The sequence below is a fragment of the Camelus bactrianus genome, chromosome 3 (genome assembly GCF_048773025.1).
Source record: "Camelus bactrianus isolate YW-2024 breed Bactrian camel chromosome 3, ASM4877302v1, whole genome shotgun sequence".
In the NCBI taxonomy this organism is placed as follows: domain Eukaryota; kingdom Metazoa; phylum Chordata; class Mammalia; order Artiodactyla; family Camelidae; genus Camelus; species Camelus bactrianus.
This window is the reverse complement of record NC_133541.1, coordinates 134,148,806-134,168,127: the sequence shown is the minus strand read 5'-3', so window position 1 is coordinate 134,168,127 and position 19,322 is coordinate 134,148,806. Positions and strand designations below refer to the sequence as shown.

The window sequence follows — 19,322 nt, the reverse complement described above, 5'->3', positions numbered from 1 at the left end:
GGCCTTGGGGTGGAAGCAGCCAGACTTCTTCCTGAGAACTGATGGGATGCCTCAAAGGGACCATTCAGGTGCCCAAACTGTGTCCTGATGGTGGGAGCCTGTCGGTCTGCCTCAGAGCCCAGGACTGAGGTGGGCGCACAGCAGGCCGGTCTTACTTGGCTGGATCCATTTCACTTCTCCGAAGCCCTGTGTAAAACATGAAGCGTGGACGGCCTGGTGAGCACAGCTCTGCCCTCAAGACCGGTTTCAACTCCTCTCTTCCCGGAAAACATCATCTCTGAGCCCGCCCTTGGTGACCTCAGAGAGATCACCCTAGTGGCCCAGGCTAGTGACCGGGAACATGTACCTTCCTGCAGCCAACCCCAGACGTCCACTGATGCATCATATACTGGCAAAGATGTGAGTTCCTGTGCATTGGTCTAACAGCAGAGACTCTGCCACAGGCCCAAGAGGTGGTGTGTGGGACATGCAGGGGTGCAGGAGTGTAGACAGTGCAAAAGTGTAACTGGTGACAGGGGTGCAGGGGCTGTGGAGGGCGCAGGCAGTTCAGGGGATGCGGGGGTGCAGGGGTGCAGAAGTGCAGGCAGTGCAGAAGTGCAGATAGTGGCAGGGGTGCAGAGGTGCGGGGAGTGTAGGGATGCAGGGAGGTGCTCAGGCACGTGGCCAGGATTAGAAGGCAAGTGCACATCCTCGCAGTCAGCCTGACCCCGGGAGGCTAGTCCAATCGTTTGGGGCGGCGGAGGCGGCGGTGCGTGGGAGGCTGCCCGGGCAAGCCGGTCGATTTTTCTCTTCCCTGCAGCCTGGCCTAGGGGGGCCTTGGCCGCTGGAGATTCGCCAGATGTTGGACTCCAGGTAAGCTTGCTCCTGGGAGGTGGGGCGTTTAGGTCAGGGGGCAGCGGCAGCGACAGGGGGGCGTAGCGCGGCTGCCTCTGGCGAACCTTTGGAATAGCTGCCTTCTCCCAGCTGCCGGGCCTGGGAGCGGCCTCTGCTGCCCCTGGTCACCGTACACGCCTGTCCCGCTCAGCTTGCTGAGTGGGGACGGTGCCATTAATATGCGGGGCCCACGGGGTTAGGGGGGCTGCCGCGCGGAAGCCGGTCAGTTCGCTCAGCTCTCCCCCGCAGCGGAGCCAGTGGCAGCTTCTGCTGCCGTAGAGGCGGGACGCCGGTCTCCAGGTGAGCTTGCCCCTGGGAGGCGGCGGCGGCGGCTGCAGGGGGAGGGGGTCCGTTCCAGGGAGTAGCTCCATTTCTTCTGTCCCGCGCGGCCTGGCCTGGGGGCGACCTCTGCCGCCAGAGATTTGCCTGAGTTCCGACTCCAGGTGAGCTTGCTCCTGGGAGATGGGTGCGGTGCAGTCAGGGGGCTGGTAAGGTGGTGGCTGCGGGGATAGGGAGGCTGCCCCGGGGTAGCTTGTGTATTAGCTCCCATGTCTGTGCCGCGTGGCCTGCAGGCGGCCTCTGCTGCGCCAGGTCCCCGGACACCCCTGTCCCACTTTGCCTGCTGGGGGCGGGAGGCAGGGTAGTCAGGGTGCACGGGTGGCGGGGGTCGGGGGCCTGCATCGGGGGAGCGGGCCCATTTGCTCCCATCTTCCCCGCGGCTTGTCCTAGGGGCGGTCTCTGTTGCCCTGGGTTACGGGACACGTGTATCCTAGTCGGCCTGACCCCGGGAGGCGGGCGTGGTACGTTGGGGGTGGTGGCAGCAGCGGCAGGTTTTCCCATGGAGCCGGTCCATTTGCTCCCATTTCCCCCCATGGTTTGCCCTGAGGGCTGTCTCTGTTGTCCCAAGTTCGCCGGACGTCCATCTCCAGGTCAGCCTGCTCCCTAGAGGAGGCCACCGTGAGGTCAGGGGGCAAGAGAGGTGGCTGCTGCGGGGGTAGGTGGCTGCCTTGGGGAGCTGGTGGATTGGCTCCCGTCTCCCCGATTGCCTGGTGTGGGAGTGGCCTCTCCTCCCCCAGATCACCAGACACACCTGTCCCATTCAACCTGCTGGGGGAGGGGTGCCCTGGGCGGTGCCTTTAAGGTGCGGGGGTGGCGACGGCGGGGGTAGAAGACCTGCAGCGCTGAGCCTGTCAATTTGCTCTCCTCTTCCCCGCTGCCAATCCTGGGGGCGTCCTCTGCTGCCCAAGAAGCCGGATGCCCGTCTCCAGGTCAGCTTGCTCCTGGGAGAAGGGCGCGATGCGGCCGAAGGGCAGAGGCAGCTGCGATATCCGGCTGCCCGTCCTAATGGGGCCACTTCTTCTCCTCTCCACTGACCTGGCCTGGGGATGGCCTCTCCCGCGCAAGATTCGCCTGACACCCCGCACCCGGTCAGGTTGCTCCTGGGAGGTGGGCGCGGTGAGATCAGGTGTTGGAGAGGAGAGAGGGGCTGCCCCTGGCGAGGTGGAGGATAAGCTCCCATCCCTCTGGAGGCCTGACGTGGCCGACCCTCGTTCCCAGGTCACGTTTCTCCGGGTCATATTGCCCCGGGGTTGCAGTAGGATGAGGGGGCGGCGGGGTGTTGGCTGGGGTATGAAGCCTGCCGCTTGGGAGCTGGTGGTTTAGCTCCCATCTCTTCCGCAGCTTGGCCTGGGGGCAGCCTCTGTTGCCCCAGGTCCCAATGCACAGTTTCCCTGACAGCTTAGCCACTGGAGGTGGGCAGGATGTGCTGAGGGGGCGGAGGCAGCTGCCAAGGCAGCGACGAAGGGGGCTGTCCCTGGCCAGCTGGTCATTTTGTTCCCATATCAAACTTTGCTGCCCCAGTTTCGCAGATCGCCCTTCTCCAGTTAATTCTTCTCCTGGGAGGTGGGCGCAGTGCATGCAGCCAAAGGTCTGGGCTCTCCCCTGGGGAGGGGCAGAAACCTCTTGTTCTCCTTTGTCTTTATTCTTCAGCGAAGGGGTTACTTGACACAATTCTTAATTCTGAGGAAGTGTAGCCTGTGTTACGGAAGAGCTGCTGGACAGTGAGTTTTCTGGGTGGGTTTTCACATCAGCTGATGCCCCAGGCAGGCAGGAAAGCTATTAATCAGAGCTCCTTAGTGTGGAGTTGGGGGATGGCCCCGCCATCCTCACCATGCTTTTTAAAAATGTGTTACTTCTCTCTTTTTCCTAGGTGACATTTTAGGTTATTGGGTCACAGATTGCTGGCACACTCATCCCTGTTCTCAAATATCTTTTAAACTTGGGTGAAGTGATAAGTAGGGGAAGATGATTTACTGAAAGGTAAGAATACTTAAATTTGCATTAAAGCTAAATTCTGTCAATCTTTCTCAAATGATTTTTCTCTGATTCTAAATCCACGACCTAGTGAATGTTGTACTCCTGTGTAAATCATTGATTTTCACATCACATTGGTTGAGTGGTCAGCGAGATTTGTTAATTAGATTATTCCTGAAAGGAAAAGCTCAGGCTTTTGAGAATTCCTTGTCGGATGTCACCCAGGCAGTCACAGTAGAAGACAGAGCTGATATAAAAATCCCTCAGCTGCCTGAACTGCAAAGCTTCTGGAATTACTGATCCCTGAAATGCAGGTGACACTTGATGATAATCTGGGGGATGGTTTATATGATCAGATTCTTCCAGTCCTGTAAATGGTTTCCGTGGCCCCAGCCCTGAAAGAACTGGTCTTAGGGGCCATATCATGAGGGGTGGGATGGGAAGGCAAGGTCTAAGAGCTGAAATCACTGAGATTCCACACTCGCTAAACACAGACTCCAGAGCCTAATTGTTGTCAGGTTCTGTTCTGGATTTGAGAGTGTGTTCAGACATGATTCTTGCCCTTCAGGAGACACTGCCTGCGTGGTAGTAACCTTTACATAGATCTGGGGAGGATGGCAATTAAGTAGATGGGCTGTTACGGTTCTCAGTGTGCCCAGGCTCGCTCTTCCAGGCACTCGTGGGACTAACGAGTCATCTTATTCACTCATTCACTAATTTATTACCATTGAATTGATCATTTGTCCCACAGTAAGTGAAAGAAGGTATCAGGAAGCTGAGTTTTGTCCCCTCTCCTATCACTGATTGTATCTGTCAGTCGGGCGCCTTGAGTATGCATTGTGAAATGGTGGTATTTCTTGCCCAATGGGGCTGCACTGTGAGTTTTGAGAATCAGGGGAGTCACGTGGGTAGGACAGCACCCTGACACACATGACCACCCCACCACATGAGACAGCATTGTCGATGCTCAGGTGACCCGATGTAGACCGCTGTGCTAAACATGAGCATGTTTAGTGATCTTGGTGGCTATGAAAATACAGACTACCCATCCTTACCTCTGAGACTCTGAGGGTGTGCACACCAGAATTCTGCATTTTAAGAAGCATTTTAACTAAATCTGATGAAGATGATTTGATTGTCCCACTGAGAAACACTGGTGTGCGAGACACCAATATTGAGGATTCTCAGGGAGCGATGTCTTTTCAGGATTGTCCAAGGGTCCTCACTTGAGACTTTTGCCTTGGGTGTAATTGTATGTGTTCAGAAGTGATGTCTTTCACTTCCAGTGCTTGTCAGCATGCTCTCTGCAGGGGTTTGCTCTCAGCAGATGGCAAAAACTATGATTCTTCAGGTCACCGAGCTAGAGTGTGAGCAATGTATTATTTTGGTTTTCTTTATAGCAATGCAGAGTCTCCCGAGAACAGATTCAGACTGAACAGATTTGTGTCAGACTTTGGAAGACCGCTGGTGCCCCAGATGTTCTCTGGCAGGTCAATGACGAATCTAGGTCCATCTTTCACTGCTACGTCAATGAAGTGGGCCACTTCGACAAGGCCAAAGCTAGTATCCCAACCATAGCCCTTGACAGTGATGTTCGGCTCCAGGAAGCCATCAGATGCAGCAGGTGGCCAGAGGAGGAGCCGAACGGGCTCATGAAATGTGACACCCCCAGCTTCATCAACACGGACCAGAAATCTTCCTTTGGGGAAGATGATCTGATTTTCGAAACACCGAATGTTCTAGAAAATAAGCCAGTTGCCCAGACCCCACACAAAGTCTTGAATTGAGAAACGTGCTTTGTCAGGTGTCTTTTTGAAGATAAGAATTTTGTCTTTGTATGGCAGGAAGTCCCCTTTCACAAAATTGTATGTGTTTGTGTCTGAGAGAGAGAAATGGAGACAGACAGAAAGACGAAGAAGCAGAAGAGAGCGCCCTCAGAAGAGAGCTAGTTAAGGTGAGTTTTGTGCCATTAAAAAATATTTGGGGTTTTGGGGGGAACAAAGTATTTACACTGTCTCATTCTCCTCGTTGGAAACCTTGGCCCCACACTCAGTGTCAGCATCCTTGAACAGGGGTTGGCACGGTGCATTTTATCTCGCGCTGCCTCTTCCACGTTCTGCCTTTAGCACGTTGTTATGCTTCCCAGGGCTGCCACCCTTTAAACTGTAATGTGAGGAGTCTGGAGTAGATGATCCATCCCAGCTCTGCTGATTTGCAAATTTCTGATTTCGTATTCGGATGAGGCTGGGATACACCCAGAGCAGTATAAACCAGGCCCTACCTCCTGTCTCTTGCTGGGGCATCCCTCAGGTCTGTGCCTTCTACTCAAGCCTTTACTGAGCCCAGCTTTTGTCAGGAGCCCAAGTGCCTACCGGGATGGCAGGAGACCTGTCTCTCGTGGTCACGGTGGCCGAAAATTCTATTGGTTGTGCTGAAACAGCTCTTCTGAGATCCTACGGCCACCCTTGCTCCAACCTGAGGACAGACCTACCGTTCCTTTCCTAGGAGGAGGATCAATCCATGGTGCATTTTATGACAATCCTGTCCCCAGGAATGCACGGAAGGATATCAGCTGAGTGAGGGGAAGTGCCTCTGTGTCTCTGTGTCCCTGTATCTCTGTCTGCTCACAGTGCCCTGCCACCGGCTACTGAACAAGAAAAGTGCTATTCACCATGCTGTGTGTTTTGCAGATTTGTAGGTGATGGTCTTGTGGCTCATGTGTGGGCTTTGTGCTGGGATGATGAAGGGCTTATAAATACCTCATCAACATGTATTCGAGGTGACCTGGTGCCACACAGACTTGATTCATGAAGGCATCAAGCCTGCACACTGGTTTGGAAACAACTTGGTTTTGATCAGTCACACTGCATGCATGACTCACTGCTGATCTCTGGGTGTTTTTTTCATTTTAGATTTATTCACCCAGTGTCTTGCTTAAGCTGAAAAATACATTATTTCACTAGAATATTCTCAGATTCTTTGTTTCACACATCCAGTCGTTTAATTCTTTAAAAATCATTTTGTGTTTATAATGCCTCCTAATTTCTATCAACTCTAGGTTCCCAGTGGCCTGAGCCATGCACCAGATTTGATGTAGGAACTGTTCCACCAAAAGAAATCCCTTTGCCATAATATCTTTTGAGGAAAATATTATTCTTTAAGGCTCTAACAGTAAATCGTAGAACAAAGCATGGAACATTTATTGTAGTTAATACATGTTCATGCAAAAAGAAATGATATTTTCATTAAACAATGTTGATTTTAATAACTTTTACTAATGTGAATATTATTATTCATAATTTAAGTAACCAAATAAAACCACAGTTATTTATTATGAAGATTGAAAACTATTTACACTGTCTCTCAATTAGAGGTAGCTTTATTAGAAGACTGAAGGGTATTTAAAAGATGGAAAAATACCCATGAAGACACCATCATTTTTATTAACTAAATATCAAGAACTGTGCAGGGTTAAGATTTAACCCTCTGCAAGCTGTCAAGTTAGCATGAGGTAGTTTGTGGATGCTGCCAGAAGACAGGAGTCTCCCTCAGGATCAGAGACAAAGAACTTCCTGCCAGCACAGCAGGCAGCTTGGGGTTCATGTTCATGTTGGTTCCTGAGTTTCTTTCCTTTTGCTATTGTAACAAAGGACCACAGACTCAGTGGCTTAAAGCAATACACATTCATCGTCTCACTGTTCTATTGTGCAGAAGTGCAAAGTCATTGTCAGTGGGCTAAAACCAACGTGTGGCCAAGGCTACGTTCCACACCGAGGCTCTAGGGAGGGATTCGTCCTCCTACCTTTCCCAGCTTGCAGAGGTGTTCACACTCCTTGGCCCAGGGCCCTGTGTCACTGTGACCTCTGCTGCCACTTTACATCTCTGTATCTGCCTATATAGATATAAAGGAAGAGTCTTCTACATCTGGTATGGACCGTTTTTCCTAAATGGACATTGTATCTCTATGTGCAGTTTAAAACCCCTTCCCTGCAGGGTGTGGTGGCATCAGCTCACAAGATTACCACTCTGGGCTTTAAGTGTCCTCTTTGTATTGTCACCTGGGAACTTCTCTTTCCATAGTTAGCTCTGTGTTACATTTGTTGTTGTATTTTACCCGGTATTACTGAAAGTTTTACTTAAAAGGGATCCTAATTAGCTCTGTTTACCTGTTTCCAGAGCTGAAAGCTTCAGTTCTAGAGTATCTGTTTGATTTCTTTTAAAAATACATTCCAGTATATTTCTCTGGTGAAAGTCTTTACCCTGTTATCTATTCTCCCATAATTTCCTTATTTTCTTGAATATATTAAAAGTATTTCATAGCCTTTATTGGTAACTCTGATGCCTACATCACCTGGGGGTTTGCATCCTTTGTCTAATGTTTCTTATTCTCATATTATCCGTTATATAGTCTTGACATGTTGCATGTCTTGAAATTCTTTATTACATGGCAGACATTGCAAATGAAAAATCCATATGTTATTTTCCGTGAGAGGTTTTCTACCTTCCTGTTAGGCAAACAGGGTGAGGGACTGATCATGTCGCTCCAATCAGGCGCTGAGGTGGATCAGGACTGAAGTGCCTTTTTTCTTAAAACAGCTTTGAGGTATACTTGGCAAAGTAATTTTCACACGTATAAAGTGTACAGCTAATAAGTTTTGACATAAGTATATCCCCAAGAAACCATGACCACATTCAAGAGAGTGAACATACCTATCACCCACAAAGCTTCTCTCCTGCCATTTGTTGTCCCTCCCTCCCTCCCAATCTCTTCCCCTGGAAACCATTGATCTGCTTTCCATCACAACATATTGGTCTGCATTTTCAACATCGTTGTATGAATGGATTCATGCAGTATCTACTCTATGTTGTCTGACTTCTTTCATTCAGTGTAATTATTTTGAGAGTCATCTGTGTTGCTGTATTAATAGCTTATTTGTCTTATAGCAGAGTATTGTTTTGTGCTGAGTTTTTCCTGAATAGTTTGTTGTGAGCAGTGTTTGGATAGACCATCATTTGTTTCTCCATTTACTTCTTGATGGATGCATGGGTTATTTACAACTTGAGCTATTATAAATAAAATTGCAGTGAATATTTGGTTACAAGTCTTTATAAGGACATATGCTTTTCTTTTCTAAAGCACCAGATGAGGAATATCTGGGTTATATGGTAGATAGGTATTTACCTTTTTTAAAGAAACTGTAAAAGACTGTATCAAAATGGTTGTACTATTGTAAATTCCTTGTGGTGTGTATCAGCTCTGCTTGCTCTACTTCCTTACCAGCACTTTGTAAGGTCGGTCTTTCTAATCGTATTCATTCTTGTATGTATGTGTACTAGTATCTCACTGTGGTTTTTAAAAGCATTTCTCTAATGACTAATGGCATCTTTAATCAGCATCTTTTCATATGCTTATTATCCATCTGGATATCTTTACTGAAGTGTGTTTTCTGGCCTCATTCATTCATTCAAGTGTTTGCATTATTATTGAGTTTTGAGACCTCTTTATTCTGGATCAGATACAAAGAGAGACCTTTATCATATATATGATCTGCAAATAGCTTCTGTCTATGGCTTGTCTTTTCATTTGCTTAGCAGTGTTTAGAACAGCTTTGAAGAGTCTTCATTTTGATAAAGTTCACTCTATCAGTTTCTTTTTAAAATAGATTATACTTTTGGTGTCATAGCAAAGAAATATTTGCCAAACCCAAGGTTATAAAGCTTAAGCCTATGCTTTTTCTCCTAGCTGTTTTGTAGTTTTAGATTTCCTATTAAGATCTATGATCCATTGTGAGTTAATTTTTGTATATTTTGTGAGGTGTGGATCAAAGTTCATTTTTTTTTTTTTTGCATATCACTCTCTAATTCTTCCAGCACCACTTGTTGAAAAGATCCTTTCTCCACTGCATCCTTTTTGAGAATCAATTGTCTATATAAGTGTTGGTTTAGTTCTGAACATTCTATTCTGCTCCATTATTCTATTTTCCTGTTTTACACCAACACCATACTTTCTGATTACTGTAGTTTAAAAAAAAAAAGAAAGCTGAAAATCAGATAGTGCAAGTCTTCCAACTTTGTTTTTCTTGTTCAAAATTGTTTTGGATATTTGGGATCCTTTGATTTTTTATATGAATTTTAGAATCAGTTTTAAAATTCCTTACATCCTGTTCTGCCAAAATTCCACCCATGTCTTTGGCCATCTCCAAAGCCACATTTTCTGAAGAAGTCTCTCTAGATCCCAGGTGAAAGGAATTTCTGTTTCATCTGTGCTCCAATCACATTTGATAATATTTGATTACATTTATTCATATTTGGCTGGATGTACTTGTGTGATCTTTCCTGCCATATAGTAAATCTCTCAAGATTTGGAATCTTGACTTGCTTCCCTCTGTCTGCTGAGAAAACTAGTTCTATGCTTTGCAGGACAGCGCCCTGCAGTAAGAGCTATCTGCAAGACACATCTAGCTCATTGCTTGCATATCGTCAAGGAATCCTGCAGATTTAGAATTGTTTATTGATTGTTGTCTCCAAGACGGCTCAGCCTTTTTCATTTCTATTGCTACTGCTGCAGTTTCAAAGGACAATGGGCTAATTATTTTCCAAATATCAAAACATACTGTAATTGAGTTGTGACGCAAATTATGTGCTGCTGTTTCTTAACAACCTGCTTAGTGTTCACAGGTACCTTCACTCATGGAACTTTTGGGAGAATGTCATATCCTCAGAGATAGCAATGCTGTCTTTGGCGACCTGAGCGGTAGTATCTGAACTCACTCCTGCTGTTTTTCCATTGCCCCCTGTAGCCCTCCTCCAGCCCTCCATGGGGGGCCTGCAGTTCTGCCCTCGAAAATCCTGTTGCTTCTCAGGAAGAATTCCCTATGAAGCATATTCATATCCTTCTTGTGGGGATATTCAGTCCAGAGACCTGACAGCAGGGGAAAATGTTTAGACTGCTTTTGGTAGAAAGTAAATTCTTCCATACTTGTTAGAAGCAAATCCAATGAGGAAACTGTGTTGGCATCTAACAAATCAGCATAAATGTCTGATGAGGAAGATCAGCTTCCCCATCCCACTCAGGCGTCATGTTGATGTGACACTCACCTTGGCTAACATTTTCTCCTGTGAGCAACGTGAAGTTCAAGACGTTATGAATGGCTTTTTGTTTTTCTTCCTTAGTCTTTCCACATTCAATGTGTCTGGTGAGATTATATGAATCCTGCTTATTTTCAGCCCAGCACTAAGTTTTTAAAAGGATCACGTGTTTAAAAGGCTAGTGGACAATTTGTTAGAAGATCAAAATCCTTAGACTTTGGTCCTAGAGTTGAATCTTGGTTACTGGTGAATGAGAATTCCCGTTAAAATTTTAAATTCAGTTATATAAAGTTTTAAAAATAGTTATATATTTGTCAATTTCATTAAACACTATAGCAGTTATTTACATTTAAGCCTGTCTCTGGGGCAATTTTGCAATGATTCCCTCCCTTTATTGATTCCCTCTTTATCAGAATCCTTGAGAGGTCCCTGTCATCATTGTCAGTATCATCATCATCATCACCATCATCATGGAACTGATTCCTCTGGGAGATTCTAGGAAAATAAAGAGCCGGACGGGGTTATGTGAAGGTCAGTGTGTGCATATACAATAAGAAGAGTTTTCAGACATTTGATTCAAGATACCCTTTCCATTTAGAGAAGAATGTGGTCATGAAATCCTGATGTCCTGAATGAAGGAAGTGATGGGAACAGGGTAGTCAATGGAAAGGAGGAGGAAGTGAGTGAAGCGGGGAGCATAGAGCCTTGGATAGGTGATCAGCACATTGGTGAAAATGAGGGGAGTGTGATGGCAGAATCATGTCCCTCCCCGGCCACAGGGTAGCCACCTGTGACATGTTACTGTACATGGCAAAATGCATGACAGATATTTTAGGACAAAAATCTTAGAGGATTTCTGTCTTCTAAATTGTCTATCAGTTAGCGTTTTAAACCCATGATACATTATTAAAGATTAGTGCAGGGGAACAAATAAAAAGGATTCATATAATCCACCAGACATACTGAATGCAGAAAGGCTAAGGAAGAAAAACAAAAAGTCATTCATAAGTGCCTTGAACCATAAAATGCTCATGAGAGGAAATGTTACACAGGTGAGTGTCGCAGCCACATCCATAATGCCTGAATGGGATGGGACAAGGGGATCCTGAGATGAGACAATAGGGTGAGTAGCCTGGATTGTCCAGGTGGGCCGAATGTATTCACAGGGGTCCTTAAAATGGAGGACATTTCCCAGCTGAGTTTAAATTCAGAGGGAGGTGTAGCCATAGAGTAATGTTCAGAAAGGCTGCTGACCATGAAAATGGAGGAAGTCGTGGGGCACAAGCTAAGGAAAGTGGGTTACATCTGGAAACTGGAAAAAAAAAAACAACAAGGAAACATTCTCTTCTAGACCCTCTAGAAGGAAGGAAACCTGCTGCTACCTTGAATTTAGCACAGTGAGAACTGTGTTGGATCTCTGACCTCCACCGCCATAAGCTGATAAATCTGTGCTGGTTTAAGCTCTTAAGCTTATGGAAATTTCTTACATTGGTAAAAGGAAAATAACATAGTGAGCGTAGTGTAACGGATTAAAGGTATAGGATGGGGTGTGGAGAGGATTCTGACATTTACACCTAAAAAACTACCAGGTGAAATGGGAAGGTGTTTTAAGGAAGACTTACCTGGCAGGGCTTTTAAGCAGACTGGAGCGAGGGGAGCATTGGAGTTAGAGGAATCAATTAAATCTCTACAAGAAAAATAAGGAATAAAATGTAACAGGGCTTCAGTGATAGTGGATGTAGGAATGGAAATGGGCAGAGAGATATAAATATTACTTTGAAATTAGCTACAGGTTTGATGACTGCATGTTGGGGAGACTTAGCCGATGTGTGGGCTGAATGTTTGCATCCCCTCAAAATCCGTATGTGGAAACCCCATCTCCCAGGGTGATGGTATTGCGAGGCGGGGCCTTTGGGAGGTGATTTGTAGGATAAAATGAGGTCATGAGAGTAGAGCCCTCATGAATGGGATTAGTGTTCTTATGCAAGCCCCCAGAGTGCTTGCTTCTCTCTGCTCTCTGGGATATGAAGATATTGGGAAGACAGCCATCTTCGAGCTGGCAATCCTCTCAAGGATACATTGACCTTGAAAGTCTCAGCCTCCAAACCATAAGGAATATGCTGGTTGTTTAAGCCACCCGACCCACGGTAATTTGTTACAGCATCCCAGACTGACGAAGACAGTGGAGAATGCCTCTGAGTTTGGCACTGATTGACTGGAGAATGCTGAAACCCAGGGAAGTGGGCAGCACAGATGTTTACTCATTTAATCCTGCCAACACAGTGGGAGATAGAGTCCACATATTCCTCGCTACTTAAAAGGTAAGGAAAAAGAGGCACAAATAATAACAACGACAACAAAAACAACAATAATTTGTCCAAGATTCACACAGAACCCCCTGGAGGCAGAGTGAGAATTTATACTCAGGCAGGCTGGCCCAAGAGCCCCTGCTCATAACTAATAAGTCAGATCACCTTGCTTATGTGGATCAGTTTTTTCAACTGTGATATGAGGATACTGTGTCTAGTAACTTATAATTTCAAAATACATCACTGTAACGGAATCATTAGTCACAGGCCTTACAAACCACAGAAACCTACACATACAAAAATAACTCGTTAGGTCAAGATAACCAATAACGTTTTTAAATATTATACCTGCTGGGCCTTTGCAATAAAATGTCTTTTTATAATTCTGTCTGGCTACAGAATAACTTCATAATCCTGCATGTTGCTGGTGGCTCCCATGTTGGACAGCACGGGCCTAGAGATTTTAAATTACTTGCCCAGACTCACCCAGGAAGCTCGTGGTGGGATCCTAGCTATAGTCTGGGACTTTTACTTCCTATCCAACAAGTCCCTCATGGAAGTTTAGAAGCTTCTCCTTTGGTGCCCAGCTGTCTATCCGTACATATAACATCTTGTCAGGTGTTCCAGCCTGCTCCTGAACATCAGCCAGAACCCACTTCTGCTCTATTTTGTCCAGGTAATACCTTCTAGCAACTTCCATTGCCTTCTTGGCATCAGTTCTTACCTGGAAGGGTAGTGGCTAGAGGTGGAAATGTGTCCACATGACAGGTTTTTCATAAACATAGCAGGAGTGGTCAAGAGAATAAAACGTCAGGAAGATGAGTAGAAGCAGGTCAGTTAATATACCAAATGGGTACTTTCAATGTCTGTGTTTCTGAGTCCAGGCTTGTTTTGCTCGTGCATTACAGGCCAATAAATCAGGAGACCAGGTTTTGGGGCAAGAAATAGGGACTTTAATTTGGAAAGCCAGCTGAGAAATGGTAGAATAATGTCCTGAGGAACCATCACCCCAAGTCAGACTTCAGGCTCTTCTTTTATTAAAAATGGGAAGTGGGAATGCTTGGTTGTTGCAAACTTGGTGTATGAATTCTTTGTTGTTAGAATCCTTTGTTCTTGCAGCTCTTCACCTGGGTCACATCCGTGTAAACCTCCAACAAACAAATGTTATTTTCTATTCTGTAACTTGTTATCTTTATGTGAATAGAAAAGTGTTAATATCCTTCAAAGTCAGAGCCTTGAGAATAGGTTCTCCTCTATATTTCAGGCTCTAGGCAACATTGTTTTACAAAAGGTGCAGAACCAACAAGACTATGCCTAGGAAACAGGGCACAGGGTTAAAGTCAAAGGAACAGATCTAGTATGGAGTCAGATTTTTTCTTTCCTATTTCAGTAGTGCCATGGAGAAGGCAGTTTGGGCAGCTTTTCGTAGGGTCCTGGAGGCTTTCTCTCTCAGACTCTGTGTGCCTCTGTTGAAAACCCTTCATAGCTATCTGGCCTGCTGGAAAACCACTCCGCCTGTTTTGCCCTGAAGATGTGTTCTGTTTATAACTGATCTCTACTGCTTGGAAAACAGCTCAATAAAAACTCAGTTGGTTTTCCACCAGCCATGGGCAGGGTTGAGGAATAGCACTTTATTATTTTATAAAAAAAATAAAATAAAAGAAGTCTTAAAACAGCACTGGGCACATAGGAGAGAGTCAATAAATGCTTCCTGGCTAAAATCAAAATTGATGGCTCAGTGATTCCATGGCTGCTGTATTTGCTGAGCTTGCTACTCCTTTGCTCCAATACACATTTTTTTAACTGAAAAAAAAATACATGCATGTGGTTAAAAAAATTCAAACAGAGCACAAAAATACACAAGTGAAAGAAGTTTTCCCTCATCTTCTCTTCTTTCAGCCCTCCCTGGAGATGCCACTGTTTACAATCCTTTGTGTGTTTTGCAGATATGCTATGCCCATTCCTACCTATGTATGTAAATTCCTTTAAAGTATTACTTATTTTTAACTTAAAGGGATTTAAAACCTCAAGTGTCTTCTGCCCTGGTAATAGAAAAGAACAAATCTGACTACATATTAGACAATTTCCTTTGACTGTAACCCTGTGCTCTGTCTCCTAGGCTTCATCTTGCTTGTAAAACAATGTTGCCTAGAACCTAAAATATACAGGAGAGCCTATTTTGAATGCTCTGACCTTTAAGGATATTTAACACTTTTCCATTCATATAAAGATAACAAGTTACATAATAGAAAATAACGTTTGTTTTGTTGGAGGTTTACAGGGATCTGACCCAGGCAGATAGCTGCAAGAACAAAGGATTCTAACAACAAAGAATTCCTACACCAAGAAGATTGCAACAACCAAGCACGTAGGAAAGGAGCCTGAATTCTGACTTGGGGAGATGGTTTTCCAGGATATTAGTTTGCCATCTAGGTCTACAGAAAGTTGCTACTCCATGCCCCAACACCTGGTCTCCCAACTTACTGGCCTGTCCTGCACTAAGGAGAATGAATTTGGACTCAGTAACACTCCTATCTTCCTAGCAAGCTGGGCACTGGAATTGAGGGCAGCTATCCCACACCCAGGGACATACTGTGTGCCCTTGATGGTTCCCCGAGGGTGGGGTGTGGTTTAACCTGGAAGGATGGGGACTATGCACCAACACTCAGGCAGTATGCTCCTTCTCGGATCTGACCTCGTACCTCCCGCTCCCCGCCAGCACACCTGGGACAGTGGAGGTAAGGCAGACATCTTGCCTGCCTGTGTCCCAGCATGTAAAAGGGGAATATGTACTCTTTCCAAGGTAGTTCTGAGCGACAACACCTGCGGGTGCTTGGTTCCCAGAGCAAGAGAAACCCAGCTCCACTTGGGAGCAACGGGTGTGATCCCCATAGGGGTTCTGCAGAGGCCTTGGGTGGAGGGCTGGACCAGGGAGGTAAAATATGAGCTGCGGGCCTTAAAGGGTTAGAGAATTGTGCAGAGGCAGGACTGTTGCCTCCTTCAGGATGCCCCCAGAGTTAAAACTACTTCTCTCCATCTCTGCTACTCTCCTCCACCCTCCAGATCCCTGCCTTCTCTCTGCTACTCCTGTCCATGTCTCTTCCTCCACTTTTCCCCTTCTCCCGTCCTCCTCCCATGTTCTGCGTCCCTTGCTTCCCCACCTTCTCTCACAGAACTCGGAGAGGATCGCTGGCCCTCCTGCGCATGCGCAGTCTTTGCCAGCTGGAATGAGGGTTGGAAGCTCCAGCTCCGAGCCGGGGTTCGGCCCCAAAGGCTGCTCAGCTCTTTCGCCCGGTAGGACATTTGCTCCTGCCCTGCGCCCCGGCCACAGCTGTCCAGGGCCAGGTGTGCACCTGCCGCCTCTCGCCCCAGCCGGGCTCCCCTGTGTCCGTGGCTGGCGTCCCTTTCCCCTCTCCCACCCGCGAGTCCTCTCCTCCCGGGCTGCCTCTCCTCGGCCGCTGGCCCGTCCCCGCCCCTGGGCGGGCTGTGTCCCGGGCGGGCGGGGTCTGCGGACCCGGATGTGTCGGGCGGCTGGGGCTGGGGCTGGCCTCCGAGCGGGGCTACAGCCCGCGTCCCCCCCCGTCTTTCCCTGCCCCGCGACCCCGGGGCTGCCCTCCTCTCCCTTTCCCTCTCCCTGGGGACCAGCTCAGTGGTGTCTGCGCTGCTCCCCCAGCTGAGTGCCTCCTGCTGTAAACCCCAGCTTCTCCTGGTGGAGTCGGTAAAAGGGAGCGTCACTGCTGAGAGAGCTTCCGTCTCCTCCCTCAGTGTTTCTGCCCCAGGTAAGTACCTTGAACACTTTCACGTGTTATGATGACGGTGCTTGATGATGTCACTGTTTTTATAGTGATAGGGATTACAGTGTTGAAAGCAAGGCTTGGTTCAGTTAAAAATCAGCTGAAGGCATGAGGCTGTGACATCCTCCATCCTTCCCTCTCCCAGGGTGAAACGTGTGACCGTCGATGTTAAAAAAATAGTTACAGTTCCTAACTAGCCCAATCCAGCTAGGGTGTGTTAACAGGAACAGCACCACCAGAGGCTTTGTAGACTCAGGGACACTGCAGTCCTAAAGAGCTCCTGGCAAAATTTGGTTTGTTTTGGTTTTTTTGTTCTTCTTAAATTGTGGGGCAGACTAGTTGTATAGAGGGAAAAATAATTGTCAAGAAATATTTTTTCATTTAACATCTTTATTGTGATATTGTTCACACACCATGAAGTCCACCCACATAAATGCTACAATTCAGCAGCTTTAGCATATTCACAGTGGTGCAACCATTAATATTCCAGAACGTTTTCATCACTTCAGAAAGACCAGTGGAAATGAATGACCTATCCACACCTTCCCAGTGCTGGTTCTAAAGAAGTTTCTTGGCTGTTCCTGACCATAAATTATCTTGTTACCCATAAAAAACCTGGTAGGAAATCTAAACAGAATTGTATTGAATCTGTCTATCAAAGCAAGAAGAATTAATGTCTTTATGGCATAAATTTCTTCTACCCATGAATATATCTCGGACCCTATATTTTCATATTTCCAGAGCCTGGCGCATGGGAAGTCCTCATTAATTGTTGGGTTTGAGAATGATTAGATACATCGTTAGTTGCAACTGAAGCCTTTCACAGAAGAGAATATAAACTCACTGAAGCCAAGTGACTCTCTGATGGTCAGAAAGAGTGACAGCCAGTGCTGGAGTGATCCAGTGGACTTGGTGTTTGTAACCAGAATTCTCCAGCACCTACAGCTAAGGGGATCAGAGTATTCTTTTATTTTTTCTAAATGGCGTTGCTTTTATTTTTACTTATTTTTTAAAATTACTTTTTATTGAAGTGTAGTCAATTTAGAATGTCAGTTTCAGATGTACAGCAGAGATTCAGTTATAAACATATGCATATGTTTCTACATATGTTTTAGATTGTTTTTAGTACAACTCATTACAAGAAATTGAATATAGTTCCCTGTGCTATATAGTAGGTCCTTGTCATTTATTTTATATTTATTAATGTGTATCTGTTAACCCCCCTTTTCCTGCCTGCTAACCACAGTTTGCTTTCTATGTCCATGAGTTTATTTCTAGCAGCATCGATTTTCCTAGTAATATATGCTGGTTGGCTGCTTTCAGTTTCAGTAATTCCACCTTATCTGTGGGCATTTTCCTTCTGGTGCGCCTGTTTGTGTTTTGCACACGTGATATAAGAGTTGTGTATTTGGGAGAACTCCAGGCCTCGTGTAGTGCCTGGTACAGAGCACCCACTGACCTGATGCTTGAACTGGGAAAAAAAACATAGTAAATGTTGGAATTTCCACTTTGGTTGAGACTTCCAGGTTTCTATAACCGGTTTAGCCCACCTTAATGTTGGCTGCACCCATACTGGGTAATTTGGTGGAACTTCATGGTATGGTGGTTTAGAGACGGGGCCTTGTATGCTTCTTCTCTTTCCGTTTTCTAAGACTCATTCTCCTGGGCCTTCCAGATCCTCCCCCAGCAGTGCCCAAGGCTGGCTTGGTGCTGCGCTGAGGCAATATTTGTTAATAAGGCCCTTTCCTCATCTCTTCTGAGCCTCCGTTTCCTTCTCTGCACAATGAAGACTTAGACTAGAAAAGTGCTTTTCAGTTTCTTTTAAGCCATGTTTCCTTTGAGAAACAGAAAATACAAATCTCTCCTCCCATTCAACATATACATTTTGACACATCCTCCAAGGAGTGACATAGCTCTTTGTGGAAAATTGAAGTGATTGTGATTCCAGGTGGCACAGAAAAGACTCTTCAGACATTTACTGCAGGGAGAGGGCAGGAAAGGGGCAGTATATCCCACTTTCTAGTGTGAGCACTGGAACAGGGGCTTGGGCTTATATACAGTGTCCGAAGTGGCCTCTCTCTAATCTTTTTTTTTTTTTTGCCTCTCTCTAATCTTGCACAATGTGATAAACTTCTCTCCCTCAGTTTCTTAATGCGTCAAGTTGGGGTGATAACAATTTAAGTCTTTTGTGAATCATTATACACATAAGATATTTGTTTCTCGGTAGAAAACAAAACCTGCGAGAGAATCAGGGATTTCTTTAAAAAAAATAAAATCTTGTCCACAGCTCTCTGTCTGTGTCTATTTTGAAGTTCCCTGAGGGTGAGGGTTGGGTCTAAAGTCCATCGTGGGACAGGTGGCCCATGGGTCTGTGTGCCGCAGATGGCCCCCTCCTCCCCAGGCCTCTTCCTCTCAGTCCAGGATGAGGTTCCCTAGTAGATTTACACAGAGATCTTGTGGAAATGGCTTTTCATTTTATTGTTTCATGAAGAAGGGCTGCCATCATGATCTCTGTGGTCAGGTTTTGGTGACCTGAAGGCTATGCTATTACGTTTTTCTATTTAATAAAAAGAAAAAAATTACAAGTACAAAATTAGGCCTACGGTGGTGGCAGGGGCTCTTGAAAGTGGGGACCATTAGCTTTGTTAGCTTCAGGTGCAGGGGCCTCTGGCCATGAGGACACATCATCGTGCTCTGAAGTTGGAGGGACCAGTGGGCTCAGTGGGAATGTTTACTGAGTGTATCTCATGGGCTGGGCATTGACCGATTTGTACTGTGTGTTCCTTATTTGAGAAAATGAGCTCATTTAACCTCAATAGCCTCTTTAATAAATTAGACTTTTTAATTTTGAGATATAATGTAGATTCCCATGTAGTTGTAAGAGATAATATGGAGAGGGCCTACGGACTTTTTGCCCAAATTTCTTTAAAGTTTCCATCTTGCA

At 45.9% G+C, this 19,322-nt stretch overlaps 2 long non-coding RNA genes across 4 annotated transcripts in view; both read left to right on the top strand.

Annotated features, from left to right (window-relative positions):
• Positions 1-1,224: 1,224 nt before the first annotated feature.
• Positions 1,225-10,806, top strand: LOC141575435 (uncharacterized). The gene is made up of 5 exons (XR_012503017.1): positions 1,225-1,867; positions 2,121-2,141; positions 3,083-3,192; positions 5,073-5,140; positions 10,689-10,806. It is a non-coding gene; the product is annotated as an uncharacterized LOC141575435 (long non-coding RNA).
• Positions 10,807-15,984: 5,178 nt separating this feature from the next.
• The window catches only part of LOC141577143 (uncharacterized), a 114,397-nt gene continuing 111,059 nt past the window's right edge, over positions 15,985-19,322 (top strand). The window contains exon 1 of one of the 3 annotated variants that reach the window (XR_012505776.1): positions 15,985-16,363. This is a non-coding gene — a long non-coding RNA (uncharacterized LOC141577143). The remainder of the gene's footprint in view (positions 16,364-19,322) is intronic. The other 2 variants (XR_012505773.1, XR_012505777.1) reach the window with 2 other exon arrangements.